The sequence below is a fragment of the Eucalyptus grandis genome, chromosome 5, assembly GCF_016545825.1.
Source record: "Eucalyptus grandis isolate ANBG69807.140 chromosome 5, ASM1654582v1, whole genome shotgun sequence".
Taxonomy (NCBI): domain Eukaryota; kingdom Viridiplantae; phylum Streptophyta; class Magnoliopsida; order Myrtales; family Myrtaceae; genus Eucalyptus; species Eucalyptus grandis.
The window spans coordinates 30,891,802-30,911,488 of NC_052616.1; the positions used below are offsets into that span (position 1 = coordinate 30,891,802).

General features: G+C 37.5%; 1 protein-coding gene across 1 annotated transcript in view; it reads right to left on the bottom strand.

Annotated features, from left to right (window-relative positions):
- LOC104444879 (ABC transporter C family member 2) overlaps positions 1 to 19,687 on the bottom strand; it is a 116,181-nt gene that overhangs the window by 69,630 nt on the left and 26,864 nt on the right. The gene's annotated exons all lie outside the window — the stretch shown is intronic.

Consider the following 19,687-nt stretch of genomic DNA (forward strand, 5'->3'; position numbering starts at 1 on the left):
GGGGTCGTATCTTGATTTTCTACTTGGAAAAGTGAGGGCGCGTTTGGTAACGATTACATTAGGGGCTGATTCGATCGGGCGGATTCTTTTTATTCGTTCCCGGGAACCGATTCCGAGTAAAAACACGTGTTTGGTAATCGTTCAAAATTTTTGATTACGGAATAGAATTGCGTTTGATAAGTATTAATTGATTACTGTTCCAAATTAATTTCTTTTGATTTTTAAATAAATTTTAAATAATTTCTTTACTTTTTTACTTTTTCCTTTTTTTCTTTTTTTCTTTTTCTTTTTCTTTGTTTCCCCTTTTTCCTATTCTTCTTCTTCTTCTTCATTTGGCGGTCGCCGGACCGACCGGGCCAGACGAGGGCGGCGACGCTCACCGAGCGCCGCCGGCCCTCGGCGAGGTCGGCCTTCGTCGGCCGAGCCTCGCCGGGCAGTGGGCGAGGCTCGCCGGTGGCGGCGGCCTCGCCCGGCCTCGGCGAGGCCGGCTTGGCCACACGGCGGGCCGGGCGAGCCTCGCCGATGGCCGGGCGAGCCTCACCGGCGAGGCCGGGCGAGGCTCGCCCAGCCACCGGCGAGGCTCGACCTCGCCCGATCTGGCGAGGCCGAGCCTCGCCAGTGCCGCGAGGCTCGCCCCCGGCCACCGGCGAGGCTTGCCCGGCCCCGTCGGTGGCCGGGCGGCCTCACCGGTCTTGGGCGAGGCCGGCTCAGCCCGGCGAGGCCGGGCCTCGCCGGAGATCTGGCGAGGCCGAGCCTCGCCGGTGGGCCGGGCTTGCCTCCGGCGAGCTCGCGGACCTCGCCCCGGCTCGGCGAGCCTCCGCGATCTCGTCGGACCGGCGGCCGGCGGCGACCGGGACCGACTGCCGGCGGGCGGGGCGGCGTACGGCGGGACGGCGGCGGGCGATGGCGAATGGCAACCGAGATGTTGAAAGAGAAAAACAAGGTTTTATTGTTTTGATTCTTTTTTTCGATTCTCGACGAGAATCAAATTTTTTTGATTCTCAAATCTTGTCCAAAATTGTTCCCAGGAACAAAAAATTTACCAAACGCGATTCTCGTCCCAAACCGATTCTCGGGAACAAAAAATCGGAATGCACTTTGTTGGGCAAGTTGCCAAACAGCCCCGAGAAACTAAAAAAACATATTTAAATATGGTGTAAAGATAAATTTATATTAGATTTTAGTCGATTTAGGGAAAAAACCCCGATAAATATAAGAATATCTTTATTAAATTCAATTCGAAGGTGTTAGAGAGATTTTACAATAGAGGACAGAGAAAATATAAGCCCGGAGAAAAATGAGGTGAAAAAAGAGGTGGTGATGGAAATTATTTTCGTTTAATTTAAATAGGGTGGAAAGTGCTTTTACTTGTGTATTTCTTGTAAGTATTGTGGTGAATGAAATATAAATGGAGTAAGTTTGGTGGAAAAAGAGGAGGTAAGGGATAATGAGTAAACAATAGATCGTTTTATTAAAATAAAAAACATAACATCTTTCAGAAAAAAATAAGAAAATGAATCCTTTTCCCCATAAAATATCTATTTCATAATTTTCAACTTTTATAAAATAATCGGAATCAACAATTCAAAAGATGCTTTCCTAATTTTGATTGTTCTCAATGCTTAGAAAAATAAGTTAAATAACAAATTATTTTCATTATCAATAAAATCTATCCTGAACAACTTTTTTTTGTTAACAATCGAAATATTACATAAATATGAAAGTCAAGAATTCTTTTAAGTTATTCATTTTTCGGAAACACCAACTTTCTGGCCTTTCGCTCTGCAAATTTTCTCTAATTTCTCATTCCCCACCCACCTGCTTCATAGCTTCCCAAACAAGGTGATCAAAAATCTTTCCGTAGGTTTTCCTGTTCTTATCTTGACTATTGTTTTGCTTCGCGCGGCTTCACTTCCGAAAGAAAATAAAACCCTTTTATACGTTTTCCTCGGTCAAAGTTTGAGCTGGGCCCACTTCTTTCTCTTTCACGTGCAGGGAACTCCTTCGTAGAGAAGACTTCATCGGCTAAAAGGAAATCGTGGAATATTGTATGTTTGGGCCCCACTGTGGATAACAACTTCCAGCAAGAATTCCGAAGAAAGAATTTGTATACGTGTGTCCATCATTTTTTTATTTATTTCCTCCTTTTTAAATTTGTCCCATGAACTCCTCATCCAAGCGAACCACATTTTGCAAACATTCAAACTCGAGACATAATTTAGCAATTCTCCACATTGGCTTGATGTTTGAAGCCAAGTTATAGTGCTCATTATCCATGCTACTCTCCCAACGCCCTAATGGGCGCTCATTCTCCATAGACACTAATAGAGCTCAAGCAGAGCTTGAGCTCTACCAAAGGAACAGACTTAGTCATCATGTCTGTCGAGTTATCTGCTGTAGCAATTTTTTTGACAATAACAATACCCTTACCTAAGATATCTCAGATGAAGTGGTACATTATATTAATATGCTTCGTTCACTCGTGATAAACTGGATTATACGCCAAATATATCGCACCTTGGTTATCACAGTGTATATCCACACTTTTATGTTCTAATCCAAAGTTCGAGAGCAAATTTTGTAACCATATCACATCTTTCGCTACAAAAGTTAGTGCCATGTACTCTACCTTAGTCAAAGACAATGCAATGTATTCTGTAAGGACTCTTTCCAACTAATTATACCAGTTGCTACCATGCTAAAGATTTACAATCATCCAAGTCACCGGTGTGATCCAAATCCACAAAACTAGTGATCTCATTGCCATTGCTGTTTCTCCGGTACACTATACCCATGTCTGTTGTCCCATTCAAATATTTGAGAATCTACTTCACAGCTTCCCAATGAGTTTTACCAGGACGCTTCATATAGCGACTAACCACACTCACAGTTTGTGAAATATCAGGCCTAGTGCATACCATAGCATACATAATACTACCCACAGCACTAAAAGATGGAACACGGGACATATGCTTCTCCTCCTCCTCAATCTGCGGCGATAATTTATCTGAAAATTTAAAGTGCTTCGCTAAAGATGTACTTACAGATTTTGCCGACTGCATATTAAAACGTGCCACTATCTTCTCAATATATTTCTTCTAAGATAGACATAAAACTCCTGCAGCCTTGTCACGCAAAATCTCCATACCCAAAATTTTCTTTGCAATACCTAAATCTTTCATCTCAAATTCAGCATTTAACTGCATCTTCACCACATCAACATTAGACATATCCTTAGCTGCTATCGGCATATCATCAACATATAAGAGTAGATAAATCAAAGAACCATTCTCCAATCTCCTATAGTAAACGCAGATATCCATTGACTTTTTGAATAGTCTTGACTAGTCATGAAAGCATCAAAATGTTTATACCATTGCCTAGGAGATTGTTTCAGCCCATACAAAGATTTCTTAACAAGCAAACATTGATCTTCCTTACCCAGAATAGCAAATCCCTCTGGTTGCCTCATATAAATCTGCTCCTCCAACTCACCGTGAAGAAACGCAGTTTTCATATCTAGCTGCTCTAACTCGAGATCTTGCGAAGCAACTAAGGCAAGTAAAATACGAATAGAAGTATGTCTTACCACAGGAGAGAACACTTCATTGTAGTCAATGCCCTCACGCTGTGTATATCCCTTCGCCACAAGTCTCACCTTATACCTCACTGCCTCGACACCAGGAATGCCCTCTTTCTGTTTGAAGACCCATTTACTTTCGACAATTTTTTGGCTCTTGGGTACTTTGACCATCTCTCATGTCTGATTTCGATAGAGTGATTTCATATCTTCACTCATAGCCCCTAGCTACTGCGATGACTCCGAACTAGCCATCACCTCAGAGTAAGACGAAGGCTCATCTGTCTCCACCTCATCACCTACAATCAATGCATAAACAATATCTGTATAACCATAACGTACCGATGGTTTAATTTTCCTTCTCTGTCTATCTACGGCTATAGTTTGCTACGGCTTTGTTGGTTGTTTACTATCACCGACTTCAGGAATTGCAGTTTCATCTGCAGTCTCAACGTATGTTACCTTCGAGGTCTCCGGAGTCTCCACCTGAAGCTCCACCTCACTTATGACACCATGATCTGTTTTCTTTGCTGGTTGTGTCATAGAATTCCTCTGTTGAAGTATTGCAGTCTCGTCGAAGATCACATCTCTGCTGATTAGAAAACCGGATGATCTAAGATCGGTGCACCACAACTGGTAGCCTTTCACCCCATGTGCATAACCCAGAAATATGCACTTTTTCGCCCTCAGTTCAAGCTTACCATCACTCGCATGAACATACGTAAGACATCTGAATATTCGTAATCCGGAATAATCAACAGGTTTTCCTGACCATACTTTCTTAGGAGTCTTCCACTCGATAGCAAATGATGTAGATCGATTAACCAGGTAATATGACATGTTCACTGCTTTGGCCCAAAATTCATTGCCAAGTCCTACATGCGAAAGCATGCATCGAGCTTGCTCAAGCAAAGTTCTGTTCTTCCGTTTTGCCATGCCATTTTGTTGTGGTGTCCCAGGTACTGTACGATGTCTCACTATACCTTCTTTCTCGCAAAACTTGGTAAAATCTTTACCACAGAACTTCATGCAATTATCGGTTCTCAAGCACTTGATTTGTTTATTTGACTACTTCTCAATCAATGCCTTAAATTTCTTGAACCGATCAAATACTTTATATTTCTGCATCAGAAAGTAAACCCATACCTTCTTCAAATAATCATCGATAAAAATCAGCATATATCGGGCACCTCCTTTCGAAGGAACTGAAGACGGGCCCTAGACATCTAAATGAATATATTCAATTGGTTGTTTAGTCGAATGAATAGCTGTAGTAAATTTAACTCTGCTTCCTTCCCATAGATGCAAAGTGCTCACATAAGTCCAAAACTTCCCCGTCTTTTGACCCTTCAACAACTCTCTTTCACTCAGCATTGTCATACCTGCCCCACTCATGTGCCCCAAACACATATGCCATAATTGAGTCAAATTAGAGTCTGACTCACCTGATGAAACTGTAGCGGTTCCAGTCACGGTCTCTCCCGGTAGATGATAGAGAGTATTCACTTTCTTTCCCTTCATCACTGTCATGGCATCTCGAGAGATCTTCAATACCCCACCTTCAATGGTGTACCTACACCCAATGTCATCGAGTGTCCCCAGAGAAATAAGGTTCTTCTTGAGCTCCGATACACGCCTCACATCTTTTAATGTGCGAACCACTCCATCGTGTATCCGGATCCGAATTGTCCCTATCCCAACAGCCTTATAGACTATATTATTCCCTAAAAGAACCCTACCACCATCTGCAACTTGGTAAGTAGTAAACCAATTCTTATGAGGTGTCATATAATAAGAACATCTCGAATCTAGCACCCATTCGTCTCTTGACGAAGTAGCAGTCACACATAAAATAGCTTCTGCATCACTAGTTCTCCCCTCAGCAATGATTGCCACACTGTTTGTGGCATTCTGCCTATCAATTTTATTTTTTCGCTTTGGACAATCTCTCCTGATGTGCCCCTCCTCGTGACACTCAAAACGCTTCACGCGTCCCTTGGACTTTCTATGACGTGATTTTGATCTGCTTTTACCTCTACTGTTACTAAGCTCTCGATGTTATTCTCTACCCCGAATCATCAGTGCTTGCACTGCTCCTTTCGCCAAACCGTCATCTCGCAACTTTCTTTGCCATTCCTTAGAGAATAAGGCGGACTTTATCTCCTCTAAGGTAATTGTAGTACACCCCTACAACAGTGAATCAGTAGAGTGCTCCCATGACTCTGGTAAAGAGGCTAACAACATCACCATCAAGTATCTTACCGACATTTTTCAGATCCAACATGAGTTTATTAAATTCATCTAGGTGGATTCTGATAGACGTACATTCAGTATATCTAAATTGAAACATTTTCTTCAACATGTATAAGCGATTGTTCAAACCTTTCTTCACATGAAGTTTTGCCCATAATGCTGCGGCATCCTTCTTCTCAATAACCTTTAGTTAAATTTAATAGGATTATGCTCTTTGCTTTTTCCATAAGCTCTACCCTCTCTGAAGTTTTCATTATAATCAACAACTCATCTTTACCATCTAGTGCCTTGGTCAAACCTTGTGTTGTCAATAAAGCCCACATCTTGATGCTCCATAATGCAAAGTTATTTCTCCCATCAAACTTCTCAATCTCAGATTTCCTCTCATACATAATTGTAATAACATAATTTCCAAATAATAATCAGACAAGTAAAAGCCACAAATCACAATCAAGAAATCCAACCGCATGCTCCGATACCAATTGTTGGGATATAATACGCGAAAACGACAGAATCTTGCAATTTACGTCAACGCAAAATCACTAGAGAAATAAACAAGAAAAATTAGGACATTAGAAATTTACGTGGTTTGATCCGAATATCGGTACCTACGTCCACTAAAATCGGAGAATCAGAGTTTACAATCGCTCAATCGCTCAAGTATTTCCCACATCTAAATTTAACCAAAAATCCAAAGTGTTTATAAATAAACAATCGCAAGGCTTCAAGATCTTGCGATTCTTCTTCAAGTGGCGTGGACGTGCAACTTCTCACGTACATAGGCGGAGACTACATCAGCTTGTTTTGCTTCGCGCAGCTTCACTTCCGAAAGAAAATAAAACCCTTTTATACGTGTGCCCAGGTCAAAGTTTGAGCTGGGCCCACTTCTTTCTCTTTCACGTGCAGGGAACTCCTTCGTAGAGAAGACTTCATCGGCTAAAAGGAAATCGTGGAATATTGTATGTTTGGGCCCCACTGTGGATAACAACTTCTAGCAAGAATTCCAAAGAAAGAATTCATATACGTGTGCCCATCCTTTTTTTATATATTTTATTTATTTATTTCCTCCTTTTTAAATCTATCCCATGAACTCCTCATCCAAGCGAACCGCGTTTTGCAAACACTTAAACTCGAGACATAATTTAACACCTTTGGATTGGGATATTGTGACATTGTCCATTGGTTTGATTATCTAAATTATATTTGCATTCTTATAAAATTTGGGAAGTAAAATTTGATAGTTGAAATGACTTTTTGATGAGATTAAAAGTTACTAACCATACCGGGAGATCATTGATTTCATGAAGTAGTTTAAATTAGTTTTCTATGTAGGTTACATGTAAAACTTGTTATTTTGTGATTTGACTTGTTTAGACGCACTCATCTATCGAAAATCCCTTTAATATTATGCAAGCCAGCATTTGCTTTGATCGGTCTTCTAATCCAATACAATAGTGTCTATCCATAACTCAATTCACAAATAATTCATTAAAGGCATTGCAAACTATGGTCACCAAGCGTCGTTCCACAAATTATTTTGCAAAATCATTTCATGCATCTATGTCGCAGATTTCTAAGTCATTGGTAGTTCAAATTGCCATTTTCGGATCCGGGGAAGAGATGGGGATCGAAGTAGCACTTCCATAGTTTCTTGGCACTCCTCTTCTATTGCCTTGCACATTCTAAAGTTAGTCCCCAAATAGGAGAGAGATTCTATAATGTTTCTCTTATGAAAAAAACCTGTTGAATTAACTCGAGAATTCAACGCCTTCATCGTCATCCTCAGAATTCCTCTTAAAAATCGCCAGCTTCCCCTTGTGTTCTAGTAGTTTCAAAGCTCGCATGAGGATAATGTGATCCACACCTTGAAGATCTAGCAGAGAAAAAGAAGCTCCACTTAACTTGCACGAAAGAGGTGTGTAAATCCTAATGAGTTGTCAAACCACGATTCACTTTAAGATTGAATGATATTGCTTCCTATCAAGACGAGAGAATTAGAGAAGAAAACTTAAAGAGGGGAATTTTTTCATGAGAGTTTGTGAATCTCATAATCTGACCACAGGACTTTGAGAAAAAGAGAGAGAGAGAGAGAGAGAGAGAGAGCTCATTTTTCTTCTATCAATGTTGAACTCCATAGGAAAGATGTTTATGTGCAAGTCTTGGAATTTTGCTTTTGGAACATGCAAAATGTACTTTACCTCTCCCCCGAGATTCAGGGCCGTAACGTATTTTTCCTCCACCGTCACCACAGAGTCCTCCAGCCCATGAGTGAGAGAGAGAGAGAGAGAAGAAATACATTTTATAAGAGTATGAATTGTATGTTTTAATTCGGTGTTTTAACTTTGATATCCCGTGGGGTATAAGATCTTTGGCTAACATTGGTTAAAGCTAGGAAAGTATTTGCTCCCGTGATCGCCATCCGGCAAATTACTTTATTTCTGTGCCATACCACCCAATAAACATTGTTTTATAAAGGGTTTATACCATGAAAAACCATAAATTGATACATCTGTGACAAATTTATCTCAAACTATTTTTTTAATCATAAAAAACTCCAAATTGGTATATCTATGACAAATTTACCCCAATCGATCATAAAAAAAACCTTAAACTAATACACTCATGACAAATTTACCCTAAACTAATTTATTCGACCGCAAAAAACCCAAAATTAGTAAATTTGTAACAAATATACCATCCGCTAACTTAGATTAATACCCCAAAAAATCACAAAAATTGTAAATTGTGACAAATGGAGCGTAAAATCTCAAATTTGTATACCAATCAACTGTCACGTGTTATTTAACTTAATAATTTAATAGTAAAATTTAACGAAAACTAACAGAGGATAAATTTGTCACAAATGTATTAATTTGGGTTAAATTTATCAAAGATATATCAATTTGAGGTTTTTTGTAATAGTCTGGAATAAATTTGTCGTAGGTGTACTAGTTTGAGGTTTTTTAGAGTATCATCTTCAATATTTTTATCTTCTTATTGAGTTGAATTTCAAAGAACAAAACAAATGAAGAAAAAGAATTCCAACTATACTCTCTAATACTCATCTCTTTGAATAAAATAGCTTATGGCATTTTGCTTTACTTCTATGATCATCATGTGGCAAGAGCATAGGGCACGATTCTGTCACATGTCTCATGCTAAACCAATAAACTTCGGTTTATTTATTTGTTATCTCCTGACTTTTTTCTTTGATTGAATTTGAATTTGAAAGTACAAATTGGTTAAAAAGTAAGCATCTCAAATATATTCTCCCATATTTATCTCTTTCAACTTTTCTCTCTCATTATTTTAAACTTGAAAAGAAAAAAAAAATTAAAGAGGCGAGATATTTTGAAAATTTCCATCGTTATCCTTTCGAGAGGTTGAGCTTTTTCAACTTTTATCTCTAATCAATTTTAAAATTGACAGTTTGGTGTATATATATATAGCCATACAATTTGTCTAGGTAATCATAAATACGTTAGAAGGAGAAGCACTGGTCCTAGGCAGGACCTTAAAAGGCCTTGATAGCCCGGAAAGACGGGGCCAGGCTAATGGAGGGATAACCTTCCTAGCGTAGGAGTCCCTTCAGCCCCTAGCTAGAGCTATGGAGAGGGCTCAATAAATAGGCTCTCCCCATTGGCCAGACCGCCACACCTCTCTTCTAGAGGTAACCTGGCCCCTTTGGATCCAAGCAGGCTTCCCCCTTAAAACATAGAGGTGCGTAGCGCAGGAAGTGAAGAAGGCCAATAAGATGCATATTTCTAAGTATGAGATATTTCAACATGTGAATAACTACACATTTTTAGATAATACAAATGTAATTAGAAGGATGGCTTATGTTGAAAAATTTTATTCAATATTCTCTAACTATAAAAATTTCGATAACAATAATTTATCAGAAAAGGAAGTTCAATATTTTTTACTAACTTGAAACATGCATCTGACATTTCATTCGATTTAAGGTCCTCATGAAATTCATTTAAATATATCTCACATCCTTTAAAGCAAATCTATTCAGTAAAAAATAATATTTCAAGAGGAGAAGGCACACACACGAACGCCCAAATTACAAGATTTTCTTATTTTGCTTTCAGTCAATTTATTTTTTCTTTTCCAGTCAGTTTACTTTGCTGCGATTTGTTTACATGGTTCCTTGCACCCCTATCCCGCTCTTGAAATTTGAGGTTGTTTACCACCAATGGTCCCGCGTTTAAGTGAACCCATAGTTGAAGTTCTTGGTCTTTTCTTGGTTGTAAATCGTCTATCAATCAGGTACAAAACTATGACACGACTTTCGAAATTATCAATCTATTTCCTTAGTCCATGTTGTCCAGGTGATGATTAGTGATGACAAATTTTTAACTAACACCATTCTATGAAAAATCATCGACTTTAGTGCCTCAATGTGATATACTTCTAGTCCTCATTTGTAATAATTGGTGTTATATATATAGAGAGAGAGACCTTTGTTGAGGGGGTAAAAAGGGGTAGGTGGCTTTTAAAAAAAAGAAGAAAAAAAAAAGGAGGACACGATCAATAAGAGGAAAAGAAGAATGAATGAAAATGGAAAAAAAAAAAGTGTCACACTCCGATTCACAAGAATAAGGACATGACACGACCGTCCTGTCACCGCCTTAATATAACAAAAAAATCAGCCTGATACCAATATATATATCACACACACACACACACACATATGACAAAAATGACATTTAGTTCCAATATCAGAGTTTTCTATAAACAACCAAACTAATATATATACACTTCCACTAAAGAAACTAACTTATAAGCTTATCAACTATATATAATTCATACTAAAAGTCCCCAATCACAAAAAGTCCTCCTCGAAATGGACACTCACGCCTACTTGCGGTTCGCTAAAGAACTTGAAAAACAAGTAGATGAGAGAAGTGAGTTACCACGGCTCAATGAGTAACACATTTCTTTTAAGTGGATCGAGAAATCACTATGCACATTTAAAATACAACCATAATTCATTTTAATATAATATACAATCATAACTCAAATACAGAAGATACTAATGGTCTAGTCCCTTGGTCAGTCTCATAAAACATCTATCAATAGTCTATTCTATTGATTAATCTCATCAAACTACACATCGATAGTCCATTCCATCGACCAAATTCAAATCACATGTCAATAATCCACTCCATTGATCAACTCATACTCAAATGTTTAGCCATGGTCACGTATAACGCCCGTGACAAAACGACCAAAATTCTCCCATTGACAAAGTCTCCACCTATTATTAGCCGATGGCTTGGTCCACAAGGATATCCTAGATTAGTATGCACATATTTACACACCTCTCGGGGTTCACAGAGACATTGAGTATCAACCATCAATCACAAAATCCAATAATCCATCATCAGAATGAGAGTCATATCACAACTCAAGCGTTTGATATATAAATATCAAAGCATTCTTCAAAAACCACAAACGTGTCAAGATTCTTTCTTAAAGAATTTTACAAACCATTTTCAGACAACCATTTAAATCGAATTCGAAATATAACTCTCTCTTTCAAACAACAAAATGATAGTAATAGCTTGATCCTATTTTATACAACAAAAGATGTTTTTTTTTTATCAACTTATAAAATATATAATCCATGATTTTTTATTTATTTCAAAACACGAGTTTAAAATACAAAGAAAATATAGTATCACTTATCTAAGAAAAGTCAAAAATCAATTACGGTGGTAACTCGAGTCGGCACACTCGAATTCTTAACAAATAACTGAAAAATAATATTAAAACACCAAGTAAAACGATATTCTAATGAATGACTCGACTATTCAAGTCTTATTTGTCAATAAAGCAACACCTACACACCACGAAAAGCCCACCTCTAGTGGCAACCTATTGTTGTTCGCTAGGCATAGTCCGTGCGCTAAATTTCGTTGCGCCATAACTTCCTCCACAAAATTTCATTTCAAGCCATCTTATAGTCCTTAGAAAGCCCTCTTAATATACTACAACAATCCCAACTCAACCACCTCAAAAAATCTCCGAAAATGGCTAAAAATTGGGTCCAAAGCTACCGTTCGCTACAGTTCCAAAATGCGCCCCCGACTTGAAAATTTCGTTCCAAACAAATCATAAACTCAAATCATGATCTATAAAATGATATAGCTTTACAATACCCTACAATACCATTTCTACAAAATATGCAGCTCAACAACTCAAAAATGTGGCTTCGCCGCACAAATATCCAAGAAATCCGAATTTTGAGCCCTAATTGTGATGATTCCTTTGAATAGATGATTAAAGGCTTCGATCACTTACCAGATTGTAAAACACACTTGAGTCGGCTTGATGAGGCGTCTAGATCGCGAGTGTGGCAAAATTTTTTCCATTTTCCCAATTTTTTTTCTCTTCTTTCTCTGCTCTCCCCTGTTTCTTTCTTTCCCCTCTTTCATTTTTGCTTGAGCCCTTCCTCTCTCTTCTCTTTAAAGATAGCCAAAGTTTCCACTATTCTCCTTGAGCTTCTTTTGTTGACTTTTCAAACCCTCTTCTTTTCCTTTTTTTTTTTTTTTCCAAAGCTCATATATTACAAAAGGAAAAAGAAAAGAAAAGAGAGACAGTTTTGCACATAGGCTCTTTGGAGACCTTGCCCAGTCAAGCCTACTTCATTTGTAGCACTTGGTAATGATTTGAACCATTTGTTCATTTAATCAAAGTAATATTTGGAGTTAAGTCATAAATTCAGTGTTACGTGAATTTTTAATTGTCTAATTCGATTTACGAGTTGCTGAGCTATGAAAATGATAGTTAAGATAGACTCATTGGGTTTGATGAAAATCAATTTTGAGTTATAGTTTGATTGGAACAAATTTTAAGTTTTACGCACTAGCTACACATAGCAAACAACAATAAATATCTGCTTTTGGCGAGTATTTTATTGGCGCGTCGGAGTCGCTTGTTAGTGATTAAGCTTAGTTTAGTCAACTTGTAGTTGAGGTAGCATTTTGCTTAATTTTGATATTGTTTCTCACTTATTTTATAGGATTGCAAGTTCATCGGTTCCAATAATCTTTGTTGTTTGGTTTTAGGCTATCCCAAATGAGTGGTGCTTATTTCTTATGTGGGATAAGTGCATTAGATTTCATAAAACTTGTCATGAAAATGTAATTAAGTTCTAAAACTTTCAAACATTGCAATTAAGTCCTAAAACTTGTTACGAAAATTCAATCGAATCTTAAAATTTTCAAAAGATACAATCAAGTCCGAAAACTTGTCTCGAAAGTACAACCGAGTCCTAAAATTTTCAATAAGTATAATCAATGGAAGGACTTAGATTAGACAAATTTGTCAAGTTTTAAGACTTAATTGCACTTTATGACAAGTTTTAGGACTTAATTGTATTTTTTTTTAAATTAGGACTCAATTACATTTTCATGACAAATTTTAGGAATTCCAATGCTCTTATTCCTTCTTATATCAATTTGGAAATTTAATTCTTGAAAGTGATAGGGATTTAATATATTATGAATTACGAAATAACATTTTTGTTGCATAAAATTTGGATTGTGGTTTCACTACATTCTAGTATTTGTGAATGATTTGAGAAGTCTTTTATGAAAGGTATTGTAAAAGGAATTGCAAAAGGCTATAGATATTGCTTTACGAATCTAGTTTACAAAATGAATTTTGAAATGAATTGGCAAATGTTTTATAAACAGTATTCTAACTAATAAATTGAGTTATAATAGGTAATCTATTTGGTTTTGTGGATTATTGGATGATGACGATTTGATACTCATTCTTGTTGTGAACCCGGTAAGGGATTTTTAGGTATGCATATAGGTTGGGATCTTGCCAAATGAGAATATTGATGGCATTATCACTAGGCATTATATTGTGACCATGGTTAGATAATGAGCAACATAATGATTGATAGAATAGACCATTGATGTGTGATTTGATAAAGATTGATCAATAGATTTGATTATTGATATGTGATTAAATATTGTTGATAAAATAAATAATTCTTATTGTTATGATACATGTGTAAGTGAGTTGTGTTAAAGAAATTCCACAATAGAGACTTGATATGGTGTGGAGTAATTAATACATCCTAGTTGGCCTATAACTCATTGGTTTAGATTTTTGAGTGAAAGTGGGTTTAACTAGATATATTAATGGGCTCAGGTTTGGGCTTCCTCTTGGCGATCTCCCTAGATGAAAGTATTGGGCTTTTATTGCGTACTCCTAAGAAATGGTATCATAGCCAAACTTGGTTGAGTTGGAGACAAAAGAAGGAAAAGTGAGAATCAATAGATTTGTTAGGAATGATTTTGGTTTCTATAAGATGCAAATTGATGATTATCTCTATCAAATGAAACTACACTTATCTCTATTTGGAGAGAAGCTAGAGACAATGGAGTAAACTAATTGAGAAGTGATGGATAAACATGTTATGAGTGTTATTTCGTTGACATTGGCTTGTAACATCGCATTTAACATTGTGAAGGAGAAAATCACTACGGGTTTGATAAAAACCCTATCGAATATGTACGAGAAGCCCCATGCATTAACAAGGTCTATTTGATGTGACATTTATTTAACTTGCAAATAAGCGAAAGTGCATTAGTTGCAAATCATATTGTTTGATTTATAGTGAAATTTGTTGCCATTCTCCCAAGAACATAGGTCACTACGACTGAACCATGTAGATCTGGTGTCCAATTTATTATCTTGTTTTGTTTATTTTATTGTTCGATTGCTTACTTTCCGCAACAATGGTATCAAAGTCAATGGTTACAGTTTTTGGGCATGTGGGTGTTGTGGTGTAACATTGGGCTAAGGATGAAATTGGGACAGAAGGATACCCGAATTAAGGAGGAGCAGACCTAACATTGAGTTCACAAGTGAAGAGAAGATTGTTATGATGTGTCGTGACCAATTTTTCGGGTGTGAACCACCTAGAGTTTGGCTAATGGATTGTTAAGCCTAGACTTAACGCAGGCTCTCCTAAGCCCATACCAATTCGTGACTTAGATTCAAGTTCTTAACATGCAATTGATTTTCAATTAGGAGTCGCCACTAATCTATTTTTGGTGGGTCGATTAGAAACCCAATTAAAGTAATGGGAGATTTACTTTGCTCCTACGAACCAGAGATTATGGGTACGGGGACTTGGTTACACTAGATTTCTCTAATGCCCTTTCGGTATCATTCTTTTAATTTCAAAAATGTTTTTGCAGGCAGCTTGGATTGATTTTAAGTCTATTTTCCCAACATGTAAGGTGATCATGCGGGTACACAAATCACCAATTTAACACCCAAATAAACAATAAATAGATTGCAAGACTTACCTATAGCAACGAAAGTATCTGCGTCGTTAGATCGGAATTCACATCATCAATCCTAGATATGATTTCTAATTAACACGCAATTTCTTTTTGTTTTCACTTTATTTAATGAGAATCAAATCTATATGCAATGCAATGTTACTAATTTAACATGAAACGATATGGCATGATAATATGACCTAAACTATATGAATGAGTAAAGTAATTTTTGTTGTTTTCTTAATGAACATGCAATAATTAAATATGCAATCTAAATTAACCAAAATGACCTAATCCTAATGACGGTCAATTTCTAATTAAATGAACCTAGCAACAATCACTAAATGACGTGCATTTCATGAACCTAATTCTATATGACGTGCACATGATTTTTATTTTCTTAATAAGTATGCAATCTACCCTAATATGCAATGACGTGCAAAGAATGCCCTAATTCTAATTTTTTTCTTTTTCTTTTATGAAATTGAAATTAAAATTGCCAAATAATTAAACGTGCAATTCAAATTTAAAACTAATATCCTAAATGCATGCATTTTTTATTTTTTATTTTTTATTTTTTAACAAATTCAAAATAAAATCCCTATTCTAAATATGCAAGATAACAAGAGATATTCTAAAACCAACCCAATCCTAATTCAAATATTTTTGGATTTTTCCTTTTACAAAAATAAAATTAATTCAACCAACATGACAGCAAATCGATAAGATATAATTGATATCCACAAATTGGCGAACCATATCTCACGCATGAGATTGGGTTGGCCAATTTCTAAATAAATCGCGAATCGAATCTCGAGCGTGAGATCGGATTGGTGATTTTTCCGTGCGATTGCGAGTCGTATTTCGAGTATGAAATCAGACCGTCAATCATATGCACATTGCGGAATTAGGGATTGATCCCTAATTTAAAATGATACTCAATATTTTTGTGGATACGATAGCATCGTTTAATGATTCATACGAGATAGCGATTTCACAAATTAGGCAATAAAAATATATGAAGATCAATCTGATGAAAATTATTACCTAAATTGCAATATCGCTCGGATACCGTTTCCAAATTTGAATGACGGAAGGTTCGCAGGCAGTGACCGGGATTGAAACCAGCTCCACGATGCGGCATGACTAGCACTGAGCGAAACGGCTCACATCGGGGACGTCATGGCGGAGATTGGGTGTGAGGTGGGTTTTGCTTCATTATCGTCGAAGAGAGAGAACCGCCCACGTGGGATCTGGACTTGCGAATGAAACCTGGTAATTGATTTGGCGACGGACATGCTCTTGATTTGCAGACGTCACGTTGCTTAATGCAACTAAGATCTCCAATTTCCACCTTCCTTGATGCTGTCTTTTTCTTTGGAATTCACTGCTGATGACAGCTCAAAGGTTTCTCGGCCAATAAGGATTCCCGACCAATGGACCAACGTTGTGGTGATCGACCAAGGAAAGGCTGCGGTGGTGGCACTGGTAGTGTACCCCGAGTGAGGGTCGGCTAGGTGAGCTTCTCGAAACAGCGAGAAATCATGGGAGCCCTGCAAAAATAGAAACTTTGCTGTTCGGTTTCAGTGAGGACACGGCTCGGCTCACAGTGCGCTCAGCCTCCTGTCGCTCATGGTGCAGCAACTCCAGGCCAGCATGGAGAGGGAGGTGGATGTTCTGCAGCAAAATTTAACCGGATCCGTGAGGGAGACTGAAACGCGAGCGGCGTCGTCGATGGACCTGGAGGGAAAGGGAAAACTCGCTAGGCTTCTACTGAATGTTAGAGAATTTAGTAGCTCGCTCGGGCTGGTTTAGATCGATGATGAAGCTCCGAGACAGCAAAGTCTGCTAACAGCACGGGGTGGAGCGGCAAGAATGCTGTGAGGACCGAAGACTCGCCTGGATCGCGGTGGCTATTGCTGAGAATTGCTCGAAATTGCGCCGAGATATTCAACGACAAAAGCAAAAAAAATCGGCACAAGTAGAGTCAAAGATTAACTGAACACATGGAACACAACATGCGGCATGTGCCATGTAAATGTAAAGACCATCGCAAAGAGAAAGCCAGCCCCTCCCCTCACGTGATTTCTCTCTTGCGTTCTCAGAATCAAATTTCGCTCTTTCCGAATTTATGGCCCCCTTTTGTCGTACTCTCCAACGAGGTGACCGAGTTTTCTCCTTGTACCTTCAGAACCTGCAAGAAAGAAAGAATAGAAAAATACTCTCTTTTGTGGCCGTATGTATCAATATGCGTGGCCTCAACTGGTGAGGTGCAGCGGATCGACGCGATGCTTCCGCTTCACGATGCGATGCACGGAGGTGTTGACTATCAAACAAAGTCGTTGATGGATATCATCAAACAAGGCAGCACCGGCGCAATGGTAGGCGTCACGATCGACGGACGGCAAGGGGATCAATGGATTGTGGGGGAGGCTCCGCCAACCTTCTCTCTCACGTGTGTATCCTTGATGTGTTTTTTATCAATGGCCGTGTATTCTATTGAGTGGCCTCTCCCCTTATCTTCTCCGTACGCGGCTCTCATATAGGTGAATAGTTTTGATTTTCGTGGATTATTTCACTTCCTTTCTCAGCTCACGCACGAAATCTCCTTCGATTATGAAATATTTCTTGTCTTGAGACATAGAATATATCGCTCAAAATATCCCCACGTGTGATATTCTTCTTGATATTTCATGCTTAAACTTCCAATCTTCTGTAATATATCGCCTAATATGAATATATGAAATAATTACCGAATATTGGAAGAATAATATGAATCCTTTCTGAAAATACCGAATTGTCAACTCGTAAAGGTGAAGCTCATCCGCCGCTGATCAAATGCAAAAGTGATAAAAGAATAATGTAAAATGCTTCTAAACTATATGCCATGTGTCTTTTTATTTTTATTTTAGTAAAAATTAACCCAAGAATTGTGCAAAAATTTAGGTGTCAACATGATGCATGTGCGAGTGAGTTGTATTAGAAAAAATCTATATCGGAGAATTGATGTAATATATAGCAGTTAATATATCCTTTTTTTTAAGTACCACTTTTAGATTAAGATTAGTTAATCTAGTGTTTGACTATCTAATTGTCGTACAAAACTTTTTGAATTCCCTGTAGAAAGAGATTTCGCTAAGGAAAAAGCTTTCAACGTTGCTTATGGGCTCATAACTCATTGGTTTAAGTTTTTTAGTGAAGGTGGGCCCAATTGAATATATTGATAGGGTTGGGTTTAGGCTCCCTTTTGGCGATCTCCCCAAGTGAAGATATCGGGCTTTTACTGCGTGCTTCCAACACTTATACGTATAAAGTTCTGTTGAAATGGAAATAACTCATATTTGATTTGGTACACACATCATTATTAGGGTTTGAATCATTGAGTTTCTTGTATTGCTTTATAAATATGCATGGTAAGATGTTCAATATGCTTAGAAGGGATTTATATTTCTCATTGAGACGCGGTTGTTTATCCATTCACCTGAAATCTTTTCAAGTTTTCCCTCCAATGGCAAGTAGGATGAAAATGATATCAACAAGGAACTTTTGATAGTTGATCTTGCATATGGGTTGACATAGTTGGATAAATCTCTAGAATAACAATTATTAACTTTTAGTTTCTTAGTTTGGGAATTACTTTCTTATAATGGATTTTAGAACCCTGATCCTATAACCAAATAATTATATATCAGAATATGGAAAGAAATATGTATTTAATAACAAGTTATTATTGGTTACGTTCAAGGCTATGTCCTTCAAGTAAGAGGATAGTAGCGTCGTTCCCCCTATTCCCGTAGGAGTTAGCGTGTGACATTTGTTCGTATCGAAACTTGTTTTTTTATTTAAAAAAAATCTTTTTGGGCGTTGATTTTATGAAACATAAGGTTGTGTGTTAGTTTATAACAAGTAAGTATTTTGTTAGTCACTAAGATGCACATCTCATTTTAGTCCAGGTAATCATGGGTTCTGACTCATAGACTCTTGTTCACTTTATAAGAATAATCAAGTGAGTCATAACCTCCAGTATGAGATATGTGCCTCAAAATTCTCGAGGCGTGGCTTCGACAAGAAGACACAAGGATCATTATGATAGAAGTTTGAATAGGAAACCTCACAAAACATATGATAGATCCTTAGTCTTATATTAATTGCAATGCTTAAGAGATGTCTATAGGTTGATGTAATGAGCCATGGAAATTTCAATATACAATATAATGAATGGTTTGGGACATCAATTGAAAATTATTATTGTTTATCATTGTGGAATTGAACATGAAGATGTGGGCATTAGGAGACATGGGAAGTCTTATTGTGGATGGTCAATATTGAATTTCATCAACATGACCAGAAAATTATGTTTTAACTTTTGTGGATGTAGGATTCCGATTATTTGATGCTAATACTAGAATGAAGTCCTACCAAATTTGCTAATCTAAATAAATAAATAAATAAACACATTTTTAACTTCAGAAAAGATCTAAATCAACTGTATCATAGTGATAAGTGTTGTATGTGCAAGCACGAGGAGTCAGTG